General features: G+C 37.8%; 1 pseudogene; it reads left to right on the top strand.

The window, feature by feature from the left end:
• Positions 1-7,295: 7,295 nt before the first annotated feature.
• LOC130038844 (uncharacterized) lies at positions 7,296-7,418 on the top strand (annotated as a pseudogene).
• Positions 7,419-17,058: the final 9,640 nt, after the last annotated feature.

The following is a 17,058-nucleotide window of genomic DNA, read 5'->3' as shown; positions in this document are numbered from 1 at the left end:
GAGAATTTGGGTGGAGGATGTTCGGCCCTTATCCGAGCAGGCTTGGAGATTTCAGCCCCGGGACCTGCATGCCTTCGTTCCTCTGCTGGTACCTTCATGCTTGTCAAGAGTGGTCTCAGCATGGATGTGGTTGGTTCTGGAGGTCTTCGGCTGTTGGAGCTTTGCTCAGGGCAGGGAGGGAAACTCAACCCGCCCCCCTCCAAGGGGCCCCGGCGAGGACAGCCAGGCACAGGGGCAGGAGACTCTGCCAATATATGACTCTCTGAGAATCATATATTGGGAAAAATCACTTCCTCTGATACTGTACCCCCTGTTAAGTTTGGTAATATGTACCATCAGAGAAGTATCGTTTCTTTGTTTTTTTGGTTTTGGGCCCATATCTGATATGCACTTACTCCTAGCCCTCAATGCTCATGGATTAATCTTTGTGGTGCTCAGGGCAACTTATTCAGGGCCAGGGATCAAAACCAGTTAACCATGTGCAGGACAATTGACCCACCAACTGTGTTATATCTCTGGCCCCCAAAGCAATAACTTTTGACTCAGGCTAGAATCTTCTTAGCATTTATGATTTTCGCTCCTTCCATTTCTCCTAGTCATAATTTAATTGGTTTTGGGTGGAATGTTGACATGCCTTAAAATTGCCCCCAGGAAAACTAAATATACAGCTATAGTGGAGAAGCATTATATTCTCATAGGTTCAAATAAGAAAGATAAAAATCCTAGTAAATGGATATAATCTCCTCCACTCTTAGTATATCTCTTGCTCAAGAAATTAAAATCTCTTCTTATTTGCATAATGCATAAAAGTTATTATTTTATACAAACATTAACTAATTTTAATATTTTAAAATGTAGGAACTTGAAAGTAAGCAAGTACTAACTCAAGGAAGGAGATAAACCAAAGAAAGTAGAGGCAGTACTAAGAGGTGGGCGAAAGGTAACAGGGCAGAGGTTGGGGCCTTGGGCATTTTGGTTGTGTAGAATTGAGGTATATGTAGAAACTAAATAACAGAGCCAACTGGAAGCAGGATACCCAAATCACAACAACCAAACTTAAAAATATGTCTGTTGAACCTGGAGAAATCGTACATAAGTAGGACACTTATTTTGCATGCATTTGACCCAGGTTCGATCCTTGAGTACCACCAGAATGATCCTTGAGCATAGAATCCGGAGTAAGCCATTGTGGCCCAAAACACACACAAAAAAATCTTAAAAAAAAAAGGCTGAACCATGGGGATATTTTTGAAGGGGAGTTGGCAAGGTGATAACATTGGGTTGAAACATCATGTGCCTGAAACTTCTATAAAAAGATTTGTAAATTGTGGTGTCTTAGAAACTACAATAAAATATTAATAATAAAGGATTAGCCCAGCTCCTCAACAAGTCACTTAGCTCTGAGAGCACACATTTTACTACCTTTCTTTTTCTCCAGTACCCTTACCTTGGGCTGGAGCGATAGCACAGCAGGTAGGGCGTTTGCCTTGCACGCGGCCAACATGGCCGACCTGAGTTCAATTCCTCCGCCCCTCTCAGAGAGCCCGGCAAGCTACTGAGAGTATCTCGCCCACACGGCAAAGACTGGCAAGCTACCCGTGGTGTATCCGATATGCCAAATACAGTAACAAGTCTCACAATGGAGATGTTACTGGGCCCGCTCGAGCAAATCAATAACCCTTACCTTGAAAAAGAATTTAACATTAATTGGAAACGACAAACAAAGAAACAACTTGATGCTTGTCTAATTTAATTGCTGAGGAAATGAGACGAAAAGTGTATTGAGTTTGTTTATTCACTAATGCAAATTGTTCCAACTTCTTATTTGGAGATAAAGCTAACCTACAGATAGTAGAAAAATCAGGCAGCTTCCAGTATTCGTGTTAGCCAAGCTAGCAGTTTTCATACATTTTTTTCCCGCACATTCTAACTTAGGTATGGATAAAAGTGATGGTGGGTAGAATAAGGGCATGATAAGTACCAATATAAGTTAATTTTATTCCATCACTGCCACTCAGGCCTCTCATTTAGAATTGAGGTCCCATTGTCAAGTCTTGTTTCTCCAAGAAATTAAGAATCATTATTTATTTAACAAAATTTAAACAGTCAACATCTGGAGCGATAGCACAGCGGGTAGGGCATTTGCCTTGCACATGGCCGACCAGGGTTCAATTCCTCTGTCCCTCTCAGAGAGCCTGGAAAGCTACCGAGAGTATCCCGCCTGCACAGCAGAGCCTGGCACGCTCCCTGTGGCATATCCATATGTCAAAAACAGTAACCACAGGTCTCACAGTGGAGACGGTACGGGTGCCCCACGTGAGCAGATCGATGAACAATGGGACAAGAGTGCAGAACTACATCTTTTTCTAAGGTTATCTACATTTCAGTCATTGTCTCTTATGTAGACTGGAAATAATGCATGCAGCTTAGGTTGACTTCATTAATTGGATTATTCTGCCACCTTCTCCAATTCTCTGTTTCAAACCCACCAGGATCTGTGTGATTCGCTTTGAAAGACTATGATGTCTGATCCCTAATGGCTCAGAGTGAATGTTTGTTTACCGTGTATGTGAGAAATCCAGGTTCAAATCTCTGCCATTGTTTGCCAAGTACTGCCAGGTGTGATTCCTGAGCACTGATCCAGAGATAATCTTTGAGCACTACCAGAAGCAAAGAAGAAAAAAGAAAGGAAGAAGGAACAAAAGAAGAAAGGAAGGAAGGGAGAAAGGGAGGGAGAGAGGGAGGGAGGGAGGGAGGGAGGGAGGAAGAAGGAAGGAAGGAAGGAAGGAAGGAAGGAAGGAAGGAAGGAAGGAAGGAAGGGAGGGAGGAAGGAAGGGTGAAAGGGAGGGAAGAAAATGAGTATCAATTGAGAAAACTTTAATCTTTCCAAGTCCCTCATAAAGGGAGGGAGTAATTTTAATTAATTATTTATTAATCTATTTTAATTGATGTTTTTATGTATTGAGCTATAATTTTTAAGTAAATTTTAAATAAATGAATTAATAAATAAATTAAATAAGTCCAGCAAGCTACCGAGAGTATCTCGCCCACATGGCAGAGCCTGGCAAGCTCCCCGTGACGTATTCGATATGCCAAACACAGTAACAACAAGGTCTCCAATGGAGACATTACTGGGTCCACTCGAGCAAATTGATGAACAATGGGAGGACAGTGACAGTGACAGATTAAATAAATTACATAAAAAATTAAATAACTAAATTTTAAATAAAGTGTGCCTTCAGATATCTCTTCTGAATTGCAAAAGGTCAAACTTTGAACATATTTTATTTTATAGAAGTAGACAGAAATATGGAATTTATGTGTTGTGCTCCCAAAAATATTTTGAGAAATGACTTTCTCCAAAATTTTGAGTTGGCAGTGACAGAGATATTGAATCTTTTGGGTATAAAAATTAGAAATGGCTTGAGAAAAATGTGTTTAATTTTGACAAGTCATTTACATCTTCAAACATTAAACTCAACTCATATAAAGTCCATCCTTATAGAAGAATCAGTAGTAAACCAATATATAAGGATAAACAAATGCTTTATAATCATATGGCTGGTAAAAGTAAAAATGTAAAAAAATAACACTTATAATTTTATAAGTGTAAAATTCACTGTAGTATACATTCTTATGAGTATTTTCCAATTATTAAAATTATTTATAAATACTTCATAAAGTTGCAAAAGCATCCATAAAATATTAATGGGAAATAGACAATATATGAACATAAAAATAAAGAGTAGAATCGAAAAATGTTTAGCTCTTAATTTTTTAAAAATTTTTAATTATTTTTTTAAGGTACCATGGTTTACAAGCTTATTCATACTTGAATTGTAGGTGCACAGTATTCCAACACACACGCAAAAAATGCCACCATGAGTGTCAAATTCCATCCACCAATATCCTCAGTTTCTAGCCTGCAGCCTTTGACTAAGTTTGTTGTAGTTTAGATCTCATGTTTTCAGGGTTGTGGATTTTATTATTTAAATTAACAAATATACTACACCCCTTGGGCTGGAGTGATAGCACAGTGGGTAGGGTGTTGTCCCTCTCAGGGAGCCGGGCAAAAGTATCCTGCCCACAGGGCAAAGCCTGGCAAACTACGCGGGACATACTCGATATGCCATAAACAGTAACAACAAGTCCCACAATGCAGACATTACTGGTGCCCACTCGAGCAAATCGATGGACAATGGGACAATAATGATGTGCAGACTCCCTCTTTGTTAGTTTTCACCTGCATCTTTTTATTTCCCTCTTGATGGCCTTTGTTCCCTATCTTTTTTTCCCCTATAGTCTAGGGTTAAGGATAATCTAGGAACTCTGGTCTCCGTTACTCAAACATTGACTAATCATAAAGCCCTCTTTAATACCTGCATTCCATGTTATACTATATAATACAGGCTGGAGTGATAGCACAGTGGGTAAGGCTCTTGCCTTGCACACAACTGACCCAGCCAACCTGGGTTCAATTCCTCTGCCCCTCTCGAAGAGCCCGGCAAGCTACCGAGAGTATCTCGCCCTCACGGCAAATCCTGGCAAGCTACCCATGATGTATTCGATATGCCAAACACAGTAACAAGTGTCACAATGGAGACGTTTTTGGGCCCGCTCAAGAAAATCGATGAACAAGGGAAGGACACTGACAGTGACAGTGACTAAACAATACAGATAGGTGAGAGCATCCTGTGTTTGTTCTTCTTCTAATTTGCTTCACTTAACACAGTGTCTTCTAGTTCCATCCAAGTTGTAGCAAATTGCATGACTTCATCACTCAATGCAGCTGTATACTATTTCATTGTGTCTATATACCATACCTTCATTATCGACTCATTTATCATTGGTGCCTAGGTTGATTCGATAGCCTATTGTGCTGGGTGCTGCAATGAATAATTGTCTACAAAATGTCCTTTTGAAAGAGTATTTTGTGCCCTGGGTAGATATGGAAGCCCTATTACTTTTCTGAGAAGTCTCCATACTGTCTTTCATAGGGACTGAACCAGACAACATTCCTGTCAGAAATGGATTGAGAGTTCCTTTTCACCACATCCCTACTGAAACAGAGTGGTCCCAGGTCTTTTGAGAGGTGTCATTAACACAACTCTGAGATGCTGTCTTAATTTTTATCTTGATCTAGATTTTCCTGATAATAAGCGATGCTGAGTCCATTTTCATGTGCCTCTTGGCCATTTGTCTGTCTTCTTCAGAAAAGTGTCTGTTCATTTCCTCTACCCACATTTGATGGAAGTTTTAGATATTTTCTGTTGACTTTTGTTGGTACATTATAGATCTCAGATATTAACCCTTTATGTAACATGTTCCCTTTATGTGATGTGTTATGTGCAAACATTTTCTTCTACTCATTTGTGTTTTTGTTTTTTTTGGCCATGAAGAAACTCTAATTTCTTTTTTCTTCTCTTATTTTGGTGGGGGCTTTTTGGGTCAAAACCAGCAATGCTCAAGTGTTCCTCCTGGCTCTGCACTCAGAAATTGTTCCTGGCAGTGCTTAGGGAACCATATGGAATGCCAGGGATTGAACCCAGATTAGACATGTGCAAGGCAAACTCCCTACCTGCTGTGCTATCACTCTGGCCCCAAGAAACGCAAATTTCTTATAGTCCAATTATTTTTGTTCTGTTCTGGTGCCAATGGAATTGTATCAGTGAAAGCAGGATTAATTTATACATATAAAATATATACATAGCACAACTGAAGAACTTTTTAATTTCTCATGGAATAATATATAAATGATCTAAGAATTATATATTCTATATTAAAAACATGGGAAAATCTTAGAAGAAACTAATATGTCTTGAGATGCTCCAACAGTGGAGGGGGTCCAATGGACTATGATGGGGGCATATTGCTGCTTTGGTGTTGGATTTGTTAGGTATATAACTTTGTATCACTCGGACACAAATCTTTACAATCTCATAAGTCAATGTTTCCTACATAAAATTAAGTGTGCTATTTATCTGTGATGGACTCACAGATTACTTTAATCCTATTATACTGAGCTATATATTTTCCATTATAAGCTGCTATTACTCATCTTAAAAATAATCATATATTTTTAATTAAAATAATTATTATCAGATAGATATAATGCTTAAATTCTTGTTCTAAAATATGAGATATCAAAATATTTTTAAATAGCCATAAAATGTCAAATAATTCATTTAAGGTATAAGTCCTTTGGAAATTCAAGGGAACCAGAGTTCATTTCTCTGGGAAATTGAATATTTCATGAAGAGAGTTGAAGACCAGTTGTAAAGCCTTGAACGCCTGACTAAGAAAGAGATATTTTATACTGATGCAAAGGACCCTTGAGGAGATTTTTGTAGTTCTATTAGGGAAGAGCCTTTGTTCTCCATTAAAACTGGTACCTTGAAAATGTATATGCATATGTGTATCCATATCTAAGCGTATGTACCCTAAATGTATTCCCCCTGAGGCAGAAAATAATGTGTCTATAAAGAAGAAACAGGAAGACCGATTAAGGCATTCGTTAATTAGGGTCCATTTACATTTCCAGAGTCAGCTAAAATCATCCACTTATTTAAACGGAACACTCCTCAGTTTATTGCAGTCATTATTACTCTGCAGTAAGAGATAACTAGTCTGAATTTCACAAGTAGAGAAAATTGCATAGTCTGTTGCTTCACTTGGGGGTCACGATTAGTCAATGTTTGAGTAAAAAAAATGCACAGACAGTTTGATGAAAATATGAAGATAAATATAGTCATGTGTAATCTCATTTATTCTTCACAACAACAAAACACAGGGTTGTTTTTTGTAGTCCATAGTTTATAGTAAAGTAATCAAAAAAAGCTTTTTTTTAAAAAAAGAAACCCTACAACCTTATCAGAGTGAGTATATCAGAGGGACACTTTTTCTCTCACAGGTCAGTGCAAGCAAGTGAATGGTAATTTGCATGACTTCATACATTTTCTAACATTATTGCTAAATTATATATTTAATATGCTCCTTTATGCCAGATGTGTACAAAGTACATATATAGCACTGATGTGCTTGTGTATTGTGTATATATTATGCACATTTCAGAAATAAACTTTCACACTACAATTTACTGAATATGTGCCTTCTTTTTGTATGTTTCGTATGTAATAAGTATAAATTAAATACAGATATATAATTTATATAAAAATGCACATATAATGTGTACATAAAATTATATGGAAAGTAGGTTAAGGCATTGCTATTTTATCTATACATTCATGTGAAATTATGTTTCTACTGTCTTTGACTAGAAGAGAAATCTGTTGGGGATCGTTTCTTGGCCTGTTAACTACGATCAAGTGTAGTGTCTGTTCTTACTAGTTTAATATCTTCCTCTATCTGAGGAAAATAGAAAAACAGAAAGAAATCTGTTGGGAAATTGGAGAACCTATGATCCAGTTGAGGAAGCATTGTCTGACTGTAATGTGAGTTGTGACTCTGCCCTTAGTATTATAATCCTGAAGAAAAGAGCAGATGGTTCAGTGGAGTCTAGAGATATCAAATCCCTAAGAAGGACCCCGGAAGTAACTGTGGCTTACTTCCTTTCTCCTTTATCTCATTCCTTGTGCCCAATTTCCCAACATGCTGAATACCAACATCACAGCTTAACTGTCCTCTGAAGAGAATAATTGGTAGATATCCCCCAGCACTGGCTCTAATTCTATTCAAAATACACAAAAGACCAGCTCTAAATGTAGTTCCTGCCCTTCAGGATAATCATCCACTAGTGAAATTCATCCAGCTTGTTATTCAACCAACTGCTGGAGCATTTTCACTGACGAACCAATGAAACACTCAGCCCTACCAAAACTAAGTAAGTATTGAGAGATGCAGACAAGAGGCTTTGGTGGGAGTTTGTGGTGGTGCACAAAGACTGTGAAGGCCAAGCTGTCACTCCTCCTTTTCTTAGTTCCAGAACTTCATGCAGAATACCAGCTCTAGCGTGAAGGGAGATTTAAAAGCAACTAAGTACATATAAACATTTCTCATTCATTATCTGGGGTTTCTGCTACTGGGTGACATATCATTAGTCCTAGTGTAAGGCAAGCTTTAAAAAACGTAATTACTTAATCATGCAGTTAGCTTCCCATCAATCCTAGCAACATTTGTTCTTAACTAGCTTTTAAGAACAAAATTAGGAGTAATTTGTAAACAAAAGTAATTGAAGAAAGGCAGATATTGCCAAGGTGTTGACAGCATTAGCAAACATTATTGTTTCTTTTAATACCACCACAGCACTGCAGTTAACAATAGGTAGCTGGCAAAAGGCGCCACTGAGGAATTCATAGTTGGCAAGCGAGAAAAGGAAGATGAAGCAAACATGGTCCTTTCCCAATTCTATACAGCATCCAACTCCGACAGGATGAGAGGTCCTCTTCCCCTAACAGTGATTTGCTTTATAATCCAAATGACTTGAGGAATTATAATATGATTTCACAGTTTTATCATGAAAATAATCCCATTGCATTTTTACAACCTCCTCTTAAATATGAAACATAAGAATTTTGAATCCTGTCCAAGATGCCCACTTGTGAGGATTTGCTTGTGTACCATCAGAAATCTAGACGAAATACAGATCCATCTGGTTCTAATTTTATTGATAATGGTTATCACCTTTTCCTTAGTTTCTCCTGCATAGAGCCAGAACTTCCTGAGCACAGACTCAGAAGTAAATCCTGAGCACAGTCAGGCATAGCCGACCCCAACACACACACACACACACACACACACACACACACACACACACACACACATTTTGAATCATCATGAATCTCCAGGTTATATCCAGCAGATAAATAAAATATTTTTTAAAGAAAAGCAAAACAGAACTAAACATACAACAAAACTTGAGCTAGAGAAGCAGAACAGGGGTTAAAGCATGTGCTTTATACATGGGAAACCCCATGTAAATCTCCAGGTCATATGGTTTCTCAAATATCACCAGGAGTGATTCCTAAACCCAAAGCCAGGAGCAAAAAGTCTTGAGCACCGTCAGGTGTCAGGTGCCTCAAAACCAAACATAAATATAAAAATGAAAATTTACTACTGTCCTTTATACTTTTATTGGAGGAAAATCTTAAATGTACCAAGCAAAGGAAAGTAATGTATGATATGTGGTGTGAGGGCAGATATGAAAGACCTTTCTCCACTGGCTTATATATAGAATTATAGAAATTGTTACCAAAGCAAATATTCATCTCTTCTCATCATTTAGAGTGGGTAAATGCTGCATTCTTGATTTTTTAAAACTGTAGTAGAACAATTTTAGTATATTAGTATTTGTTTTGTTTCATCTTGTTCTGGAGTGACATCCAGCGTTGCGTAGATAGATCTTACTCCTGGGTCTGTGGTCAGAAATCATTACTGGTGAGTTGTGGTCATTGAGGGATCATATGGAATGACAGAGATGGAACTTGGGTTGCATCTCACCATTTGCAAGGTGAGTGCCTTACGCATTTTACTACCTCCTGATTCCCACCCTTTGTTTTCATTTGGGGGAAGGCTTTGAGAGACACCTGTTCTGGAGATCTTTGTACAACAATAAGAATGTTGTTAGTAATATACTATTGTATACATGAAATTTGCCATTAGTTTAGATAAACACACACATACAAATGCACTTCTATCTGAGAGATCTGAGTGATATGTTAATTAGGTTTATTGTACTCATTATTTCATAGTGTTCAAACTATAAACACATATATCCTAAATATATACCTCCACTACACAGTCGCTGCCACGCTCCAGGCCACTTTCTGTGATCTTGGATCAAGACTGATGCACAAGTGAAGCCCCACAGAACCAAGTAGGCAGAACTTTGTGACCTTGGACTCTAGGCTCAATGGGACCCAGGAACAGAGATCCTCTACCTGCTTCCACCAATCTCTTGCAACCCAGGGATTACACTCAGAAGCCCCACCTTACTGGCACCAGATAAATACCTCATCGGCAGAACTCCAGTACCCCCAGTACCTCCACTACCCAGCCACCGTCACGCTGACACATCATAAGACACTAAATACCCATCTTTCAAGATTACTGCACCATATTTGATGGGATTCAGATATGCTTTGAACCATGGGAACAGCTGCAAAGCTGATCAGAGGCCACCCTAAAAGCCTCTATCCCTCTCGGAGAGCCTGGCAAGTTACCAGGAGCATACTGCTCGCAAGGCAGAACCTGGCAAGCTATCCGTGGCATATTCAATATGCCAAAACTAGTAAATACAATGGATCTCATTCCTCTGACCCTAAAAGAGCCACCAATATGGCAGCATTAAGAAGGATGAGGAAGGAGAGGATGATAAAATCTCAAGGCCGAAGTAGGCTGCCAAAACAAAGAAGGACAAAAAATAACTGTCTGTAATTTCAATGTACATGCACTGGCATTGGATGCATCCATGGAGGACCTGATGGTGCAAGCGCGAAAGACCAAGTACAAAATCATTGACCAAAATGAAAAGGCATCAATCACATCACACTATTTTCGACACTGGAGAAAAACTGTTCCTCGGAACATGCGACAAAAGAGGCATCGGAGGTGTCGGTGTCCTTGTCAACACATACTTGGCTATAAGCATTGATTCATTCGAATGCCTAACAACCTGAATTGGATGATTACACTTGAATAGATGTGGCTCACTGCCGGCAGTTTCTATCTTCATTGTCTATGCACCAAAATCCAATTATGATGAAGGAGAAATTGAGAAGTTCTACATGGAGCTGGAGAAGTTCTACAAAGAAGACCACACCTTCTACAAGATCATTGTCGGTGATTTTAATGCCAAGATAGGACCGAGAAGATCAGTCTAAGAACTCCACATCCGGACCCATGACCTAGAATGGAACGTACAGGGTGAGAGACTGTCTGAGTTCATCATGTTGACCAAGACCATCCATGGGGACTCACAGTTCCAGAAGGCGAAATCTAAATGTCAAGTGTCTCTCATTTAACAGAAAAACTATACTTACATTCAAATATATTTTCAAAATAAATTACTGCATTGTGTCAAGTCTTCATATTCAAAAGTTAATCAAGCAAGAAGTTTTCACTGAGCATCTGCTGTGAGCCAGACAGTATAGTTAAAAGGTTGAAATAATTATCTAGATGAATATATTGGCCCCAAAGTAACTTTTATTGGTTTACATAGGTCATTTGATTCAAAGGAGTCTTTTCCTTTTCAATTATCTGCAATTATCTGTAAAACTGTCACAAGACTTGCCCACTCTTTTAAAGGATTTAAATAAAAGTTACTTGCAATGAGTGTAAACATTTTAGCTAGGAAATTCTTTTACAAACCTTCAGAAATTTAAAGTTGCATGAGATTAAGTTTTAATGTAAGTTTCATGAGAATTAAAGAACTTTTACTAAGATTTGTTTGAAGTAGAGGTTGTACAGGAGTTAAGGAATTTGCCTTGCATGTGGCCAATACTGGATCCATCCCGAGTACTACACAGTTTCCTCAGTCTCCTGAGATCCTGCCAAAGTATACAGGGGTGTTACTCAGATTTTCACCCTTGACTTTAAGATAAAAAAATATTAAGTTTATCTGAAATGCTTTATATCTGTGGACCACGGTAAGCTTTGAAATAGGCTCATGTGTAAGCCATCTCACTCTGTCTCCCTATGCATAATGAGATGTGCATGACAACCAATTGTCAAAAGTGAAAATATTTATCTGAGTAGAATTAGTTAACACCTCCATCATCAGTTTTTAAATATACCATTATGTAAGTCTCTTCCATTCTATTGCTTTCATTGTTGTTTCTTCCATGTCTCTACAAGTGCAATAAAAATACTCTGATTGGAAGTGGTTAGTAACTTAATTCATGCTTGAGTCTTAGTTCTTGGCTCTACCGCTTTTCAGGTTATCATTCTGACAGAGATCAATCTCAAGAAAGAGGACACACTGAGAGATGTACTTTTCTTTGAAGTAATTATCTAGATGATTACCTTGAATTGAAACTGAAATCTAATGAATTATTTCAATCCAAGGGAAAAATGAAACATCCTTATCATGGAAAAAAACTATCATGATGAATAAGCAACACTAAGTACAAATTGCTGAAGGACTGTTCCTCTGATTTCTCTCTCTTTTGTTGAATTTTTAAAATTATGGACTAGATGACACAAGAGATGTGATATTCATGGTCTTGGTGTACAAAGTCACTTCACTGCCACTGATGTGCTCATGACCCACCATCAGTGCTCCTGAGTCATTTCCATTCCACCAACTCTCCCCAAATGATTTCTCTCTTCTCCATAGTTTCTGCTCACCCCTACTTCAGAATCAAAGTCCAGTGGGGGAAGTCACAAATTCTAGAATATGGCAGGTCACTGTTCACACTGGAAAGAATACAGCGTTTGGAACCAGCAGACTTGGATTTATTTGACTCTAATCTCTGCTTCTAACTATTTTATAAGTACCATAGTAACAAATGATCCTATAGATTATTATATCCAACTTCAACTTAATCATGAAAAATCTTTCCTGGAATGTCTGAATTGCTAACTTCTTAGCTTAAATGTCACCTTTGTCACTGATTTAGAGTTCCTTTTCTCAGTCCCTTCTTTCTCTTAAGAGCTAGTGTTCCTCCCCCTCTCTCTACATATATTACTGTGTTCATGAGTTGTCATGTACCACCTTCACATAGTCAAACTCAGTATAACGGCGGTCTCCTCTTTCTGATTTTTTCTAGAGTGGTGCCACCCGCCAACAGCAAATCAATGGAAGGATATCCTTGTATGAAATAAAGATTTATTATTATTTCTCTGCAATAATCTAAGACACAAGAGTAATAGTACAGTGGATAGGATACTTGGTTGCACATGGCTGATGGAGATTTGATCTGTTATCCCACGTGGTGTCCCAAACCCTGCCATGAGCGATCACTGAACATAAAGTCAGGAGTAAGCCCCGATCACTCTTGGGTGTTTGAGCAAGACCAAAAACAACAACAGCAACAAAAGCAAAACAGAATTTTAAAAAGTAAGAGAGTAAAACCAATGGAAAAAATTGACCACGATAAATTACATAGTAAGCACAACTATAGTATTACAGCTATGAGTCAGACTCAACTTATCTGTATCTTAGTCAAGTAGGATGAGTGGATACACACATTTAGCATCCAGGCATGACCTTACAAATCTGTATTTTGTCATCGTAGACATTGTGGATACTATCTGCACGTTGGAGTTGGCACAAAGCAAAGAAATTACATAAGTTCTTTATAGGGGAGAGTCAGCCTGTGACTGGTAGAAGTATTGTCTCTGGGGCCTCATAAAATTGTGCTTTTAAGTAGGATGATGTATCTGTTAGCTACATTTTACATCTAGCCTGGGATATTTACCTGCTTAGATAGTTAGGGCCTAATATACATGAAATGAAATAGGAAGGAAGAGCATGAAGTACTGATTTTCTGTGGTATGTCAGAAACATCAGTTACTTAAATTTCAAAGTAGCTTCATAAAGTAAATTTAGTTTCAGAGAAAAAGTGGCACACACATGCACGTACAGGACATAATATGTCATTGAAATAGAGGTGTATAGTACCATTGTTTTAATTATTTGCCATCATACCTACTTCAGACAGGCTATTCCTGAAAAACAGAGATCACATCTGTATTTCTAGAACCAATCAGTATCATGCTGGAGCGATAGCACAGCGGGTAGGGCGTTCGCCTTACACGCGGCCAACATGGCCGACCCGAGTTCGATTCCTCCACCCCTCTCGGAGAGCCCGGCAAGCTACCAAGAGTATTCGGTATGCCAGACACAGTAACAACAAAGTCTCCAATGGAGACGTTACTGGGCCCGCTCGAGCAAATCGACGATAAATGGGAGGGCCTTTACCTTTACATTTAATCAGTATCATGCATATGTACATAGGGACATGCCTACAACTCTGTTTATGTCTTCAGTATATTTTGACCAAAGGAATAAGGCTCTATATTCTTTCCAACTTGGTCTACAACCCAAGTTCCAAAACTAACTCTCAATATTGTGATTATGGGATATAATAAAAATTATAGGAAATACATAAGGTCTACTGAGGAATTAAGGTTGGATGCAGATCTTGCTTTTTTGTCTAGAGAACATGTTCAGAAAACAAACCACTGTTTTTGAAGGATTATCCTTAAAATGCAAAAATTATTGATAATCACTACGTGTTTCAAGGTCTTAGTACATTGAAGGAACTTATTTAAAATCAATTGATATGTTAATAAAATATTTATTGTGTTATCCTTAAAACGAAAAAATTATTGATAGTTACTAAGTGTTCCGAGGTCTTAGTACATTGAAGGAACTTATTTAAAATCAATTGATATGTTAATAAAATATTTATTGTGATGAGTCAGGAACTGTGGAGAATAACTCTTATGGTTTACATTTGTGTGAGGTTCTACGTATAGAAATGATTTTCAAACATACTCTTCTTAATTCTAGTACAACACTGTGAGTTGGAATTCTTCTATTAACCTTACAAAAAAGAAAAGGGAAGCTTAAAAATTGTGTTATATTTCACTATGTTGGTTAACATCAGAACTTGGGTTTGAATTAATTTTCCAGAAAGTCAATCACCATCACAACTGAGGAAAGAGGCTTTTAAGATTCTGACTCTGAATTTCAAGGGTCAGTGGCCTGGTTATGATAATAACACAGTGTTGAAGTAACAGGGGCACAGTCAAGAATAATAAATGATATTAAGGTGGAGACAGACTAAAGCAGTTGACATGAGAGTTAAGTACAGTCTTCCAGAAAGCTTTAGCTGTGCTATTTGACAGAACTTAGAATAAGAGGGACCTAATGTCAAAATTGTGTTTGCTTCTTAGATCGCTACTAATGTATAGAGTAATCTAATGCAAAGCAAGTATTTTGTCTAGTCTGTTGTTTGTTATTATGATAATGATTTCCTTTAGTAAAGTATAAAAGTTTCTTGGGGCTGGAGCAATAGCACAGGGGGTAGGAATTTTGCCTCGCACGTGGCCAACCTGGGTTCGATTCCCAGCATACCATATGGTTCCCTGAGCACTGCCAGGGGTAATTCCTGAGTGAAGAGCCTGGAGTAACCCCTGTGTATCTCCAGGTTTGACCCAAAAAGAAAAAAAAGGATAAAAGTTTCTTTAGACAAAAATATTGAGTTTAGATTTTAATTCATTGAATTTTAAAGAGATGATTTTAAAAACTAAGTAAAAATGATCAGTTGGACTTTGAGTGAGATGCCAGAAATTTAAGCTACAATATTTTGATCTCTTGGAGGGCAGAAACCATTTTTAAAGGGTCATCCAATTTTACAACCTCATCTTTTTATCCTGCACTTTTATTTTGACTGGAATATATTAAAAAATTAAAATGATCATTAAGTTCATAATTACAACACAGCGGGTAGGGCGTTCGCCTTACAAGCCGCCAACATGGCCGACCCAAGTTCGATTCCTCCGCCCCTCTCGGAGAGCCCGGCAAGCTACCAAGAGTATTCGATATGCCAGACACAGTAACAACAAGGTCTCCAATGGAGACGTTACTGGGCCCGCTTGAGCAAATCGACGATCAACGGGAGGGCCTTTACCAATTTACCTTTACCTGCATAACAACAAAAAAGGGTCAAGTCAAGAACAATGATCCCAAATAAAATAAAAATGCTATCAATAAACTCTTATTTTATTATTCCTTTATTATTTTATTTTCAATAGAAATTGGATTTTTGAAAAAACTTTGCTGCAAATCAGATCTTCTAATCTTTTGTGGAAGGATGAGGTAAGTGGGAAGACGTTCTAACTCTCTTCCAATACAGCTAACGCCAATGCAGATCAAAAGCAATTCCCTCATGTGTGTTTGTATTTGATTGTTGCGTTTGTGTTGTTGCCAGAAAATAATGTGTAAGACCCTTTTACCCACTCTAGGACTCCCAAATGCCTTGTAACTTACAGACTCTTCTAATCTCAAATGATGGCTCTTGTTTAAAAATTGCACAATGTAAATGCTATCTGGTATTTAATGAAAAGCACTGAAATTGCTATATGGTGCCACAGATTCACTGCTGAACATGTCATGAGGCAACATTTTATAGGGGTTGTAAAATCTTTGTAACCACACACAGCTGCATTACCCTAAATGACTCAAATCTGCAGGGCATCTGAAACTCAGTCTGTAACAGTAATAGGCTTTGCTGCTTAAAAAGTGATTATGACTAATGCACAAAAACAATTATCACTGGACTAATTGCCAAAAATTAAGATATACATATTACTTAATTCTTACTAAAATTTGAGCAAACATGAGGAAATAATTGATTTTCAAAGCCTAAAGATCATGAAGCAGAATTTAGGGAGGGGAGGGGAAGAAACACTTTTCAACCTGTAAGTATTTACAGGGATTATTTTGTTGACATTCTTTTTATAAATTTCATATTTGATAAGTGTTGATAACACGCACTTTAGGTTAATTGCAGAAATTCTAAAAAATTATTGACTAAAGCTGTCTCATACATAGGGATGACCTTACAACAAGAGAAGATATAACAGGAAGGATTACAGACAGGAATGAAATCCAATAGATTGGATTGCTAGCTAGCTATGGCTCAGCCTTGGGCAATTTCTTTATCTCTCTAGGTTCTAGCTTCTTCCTTCATACAAAAAAAAAAAAGATTGGGTCAAACATTAACGGGGCTTTTCCCTGTACTAGCCTTCAATGATTTGATCTAAAATGACCCAAAATAGAAGCTTGCTGTCATCCTTTGGTTTTCTTCTTCAGGAAACAAGGTTGGAAAATGGCTTATTCAAAGAGGTGGTACTTAGGCGTTGCCTTAGAGGATTTTGGTGTGACGGAAAATGATTTATATCATTTAGAAATAAAATGTAGAGTCTGCCAAAGACAATTCAGTAGGAAACTATAGAAATGGTTCAACAAGGGTGAGGGAGTTACATTAACCCGATAAGGGAGATATTTGAAGTTTAATAATAACTATTTCTCACTAAACGCAGTGATAAGTTCCTAGTAGATCAGGAAAGTTTACATTCTCCTCTCCCTTC

The sequence above is a fragment of the Sorex fumeus genome, unplaced genomic scaffold (assembly GCF_029834395.1).
Source record: "Sorex fumeus unplaced genomic scaffold, SorFum_2.1 ptg000080l, whole genome shotgun sequence".
NCBI classification, from domain to species: Eukaryota; Metazoa; Chordata; class Mammalia; order Eulipotyphla; family Soricidae; genus Sorex; species Sorex fumeus.
The sequence above is the reverse complement of the archived record's forward strand: the minus strand, read 5'-3'. Positions and strand labels throughout refer to the sequence as shown.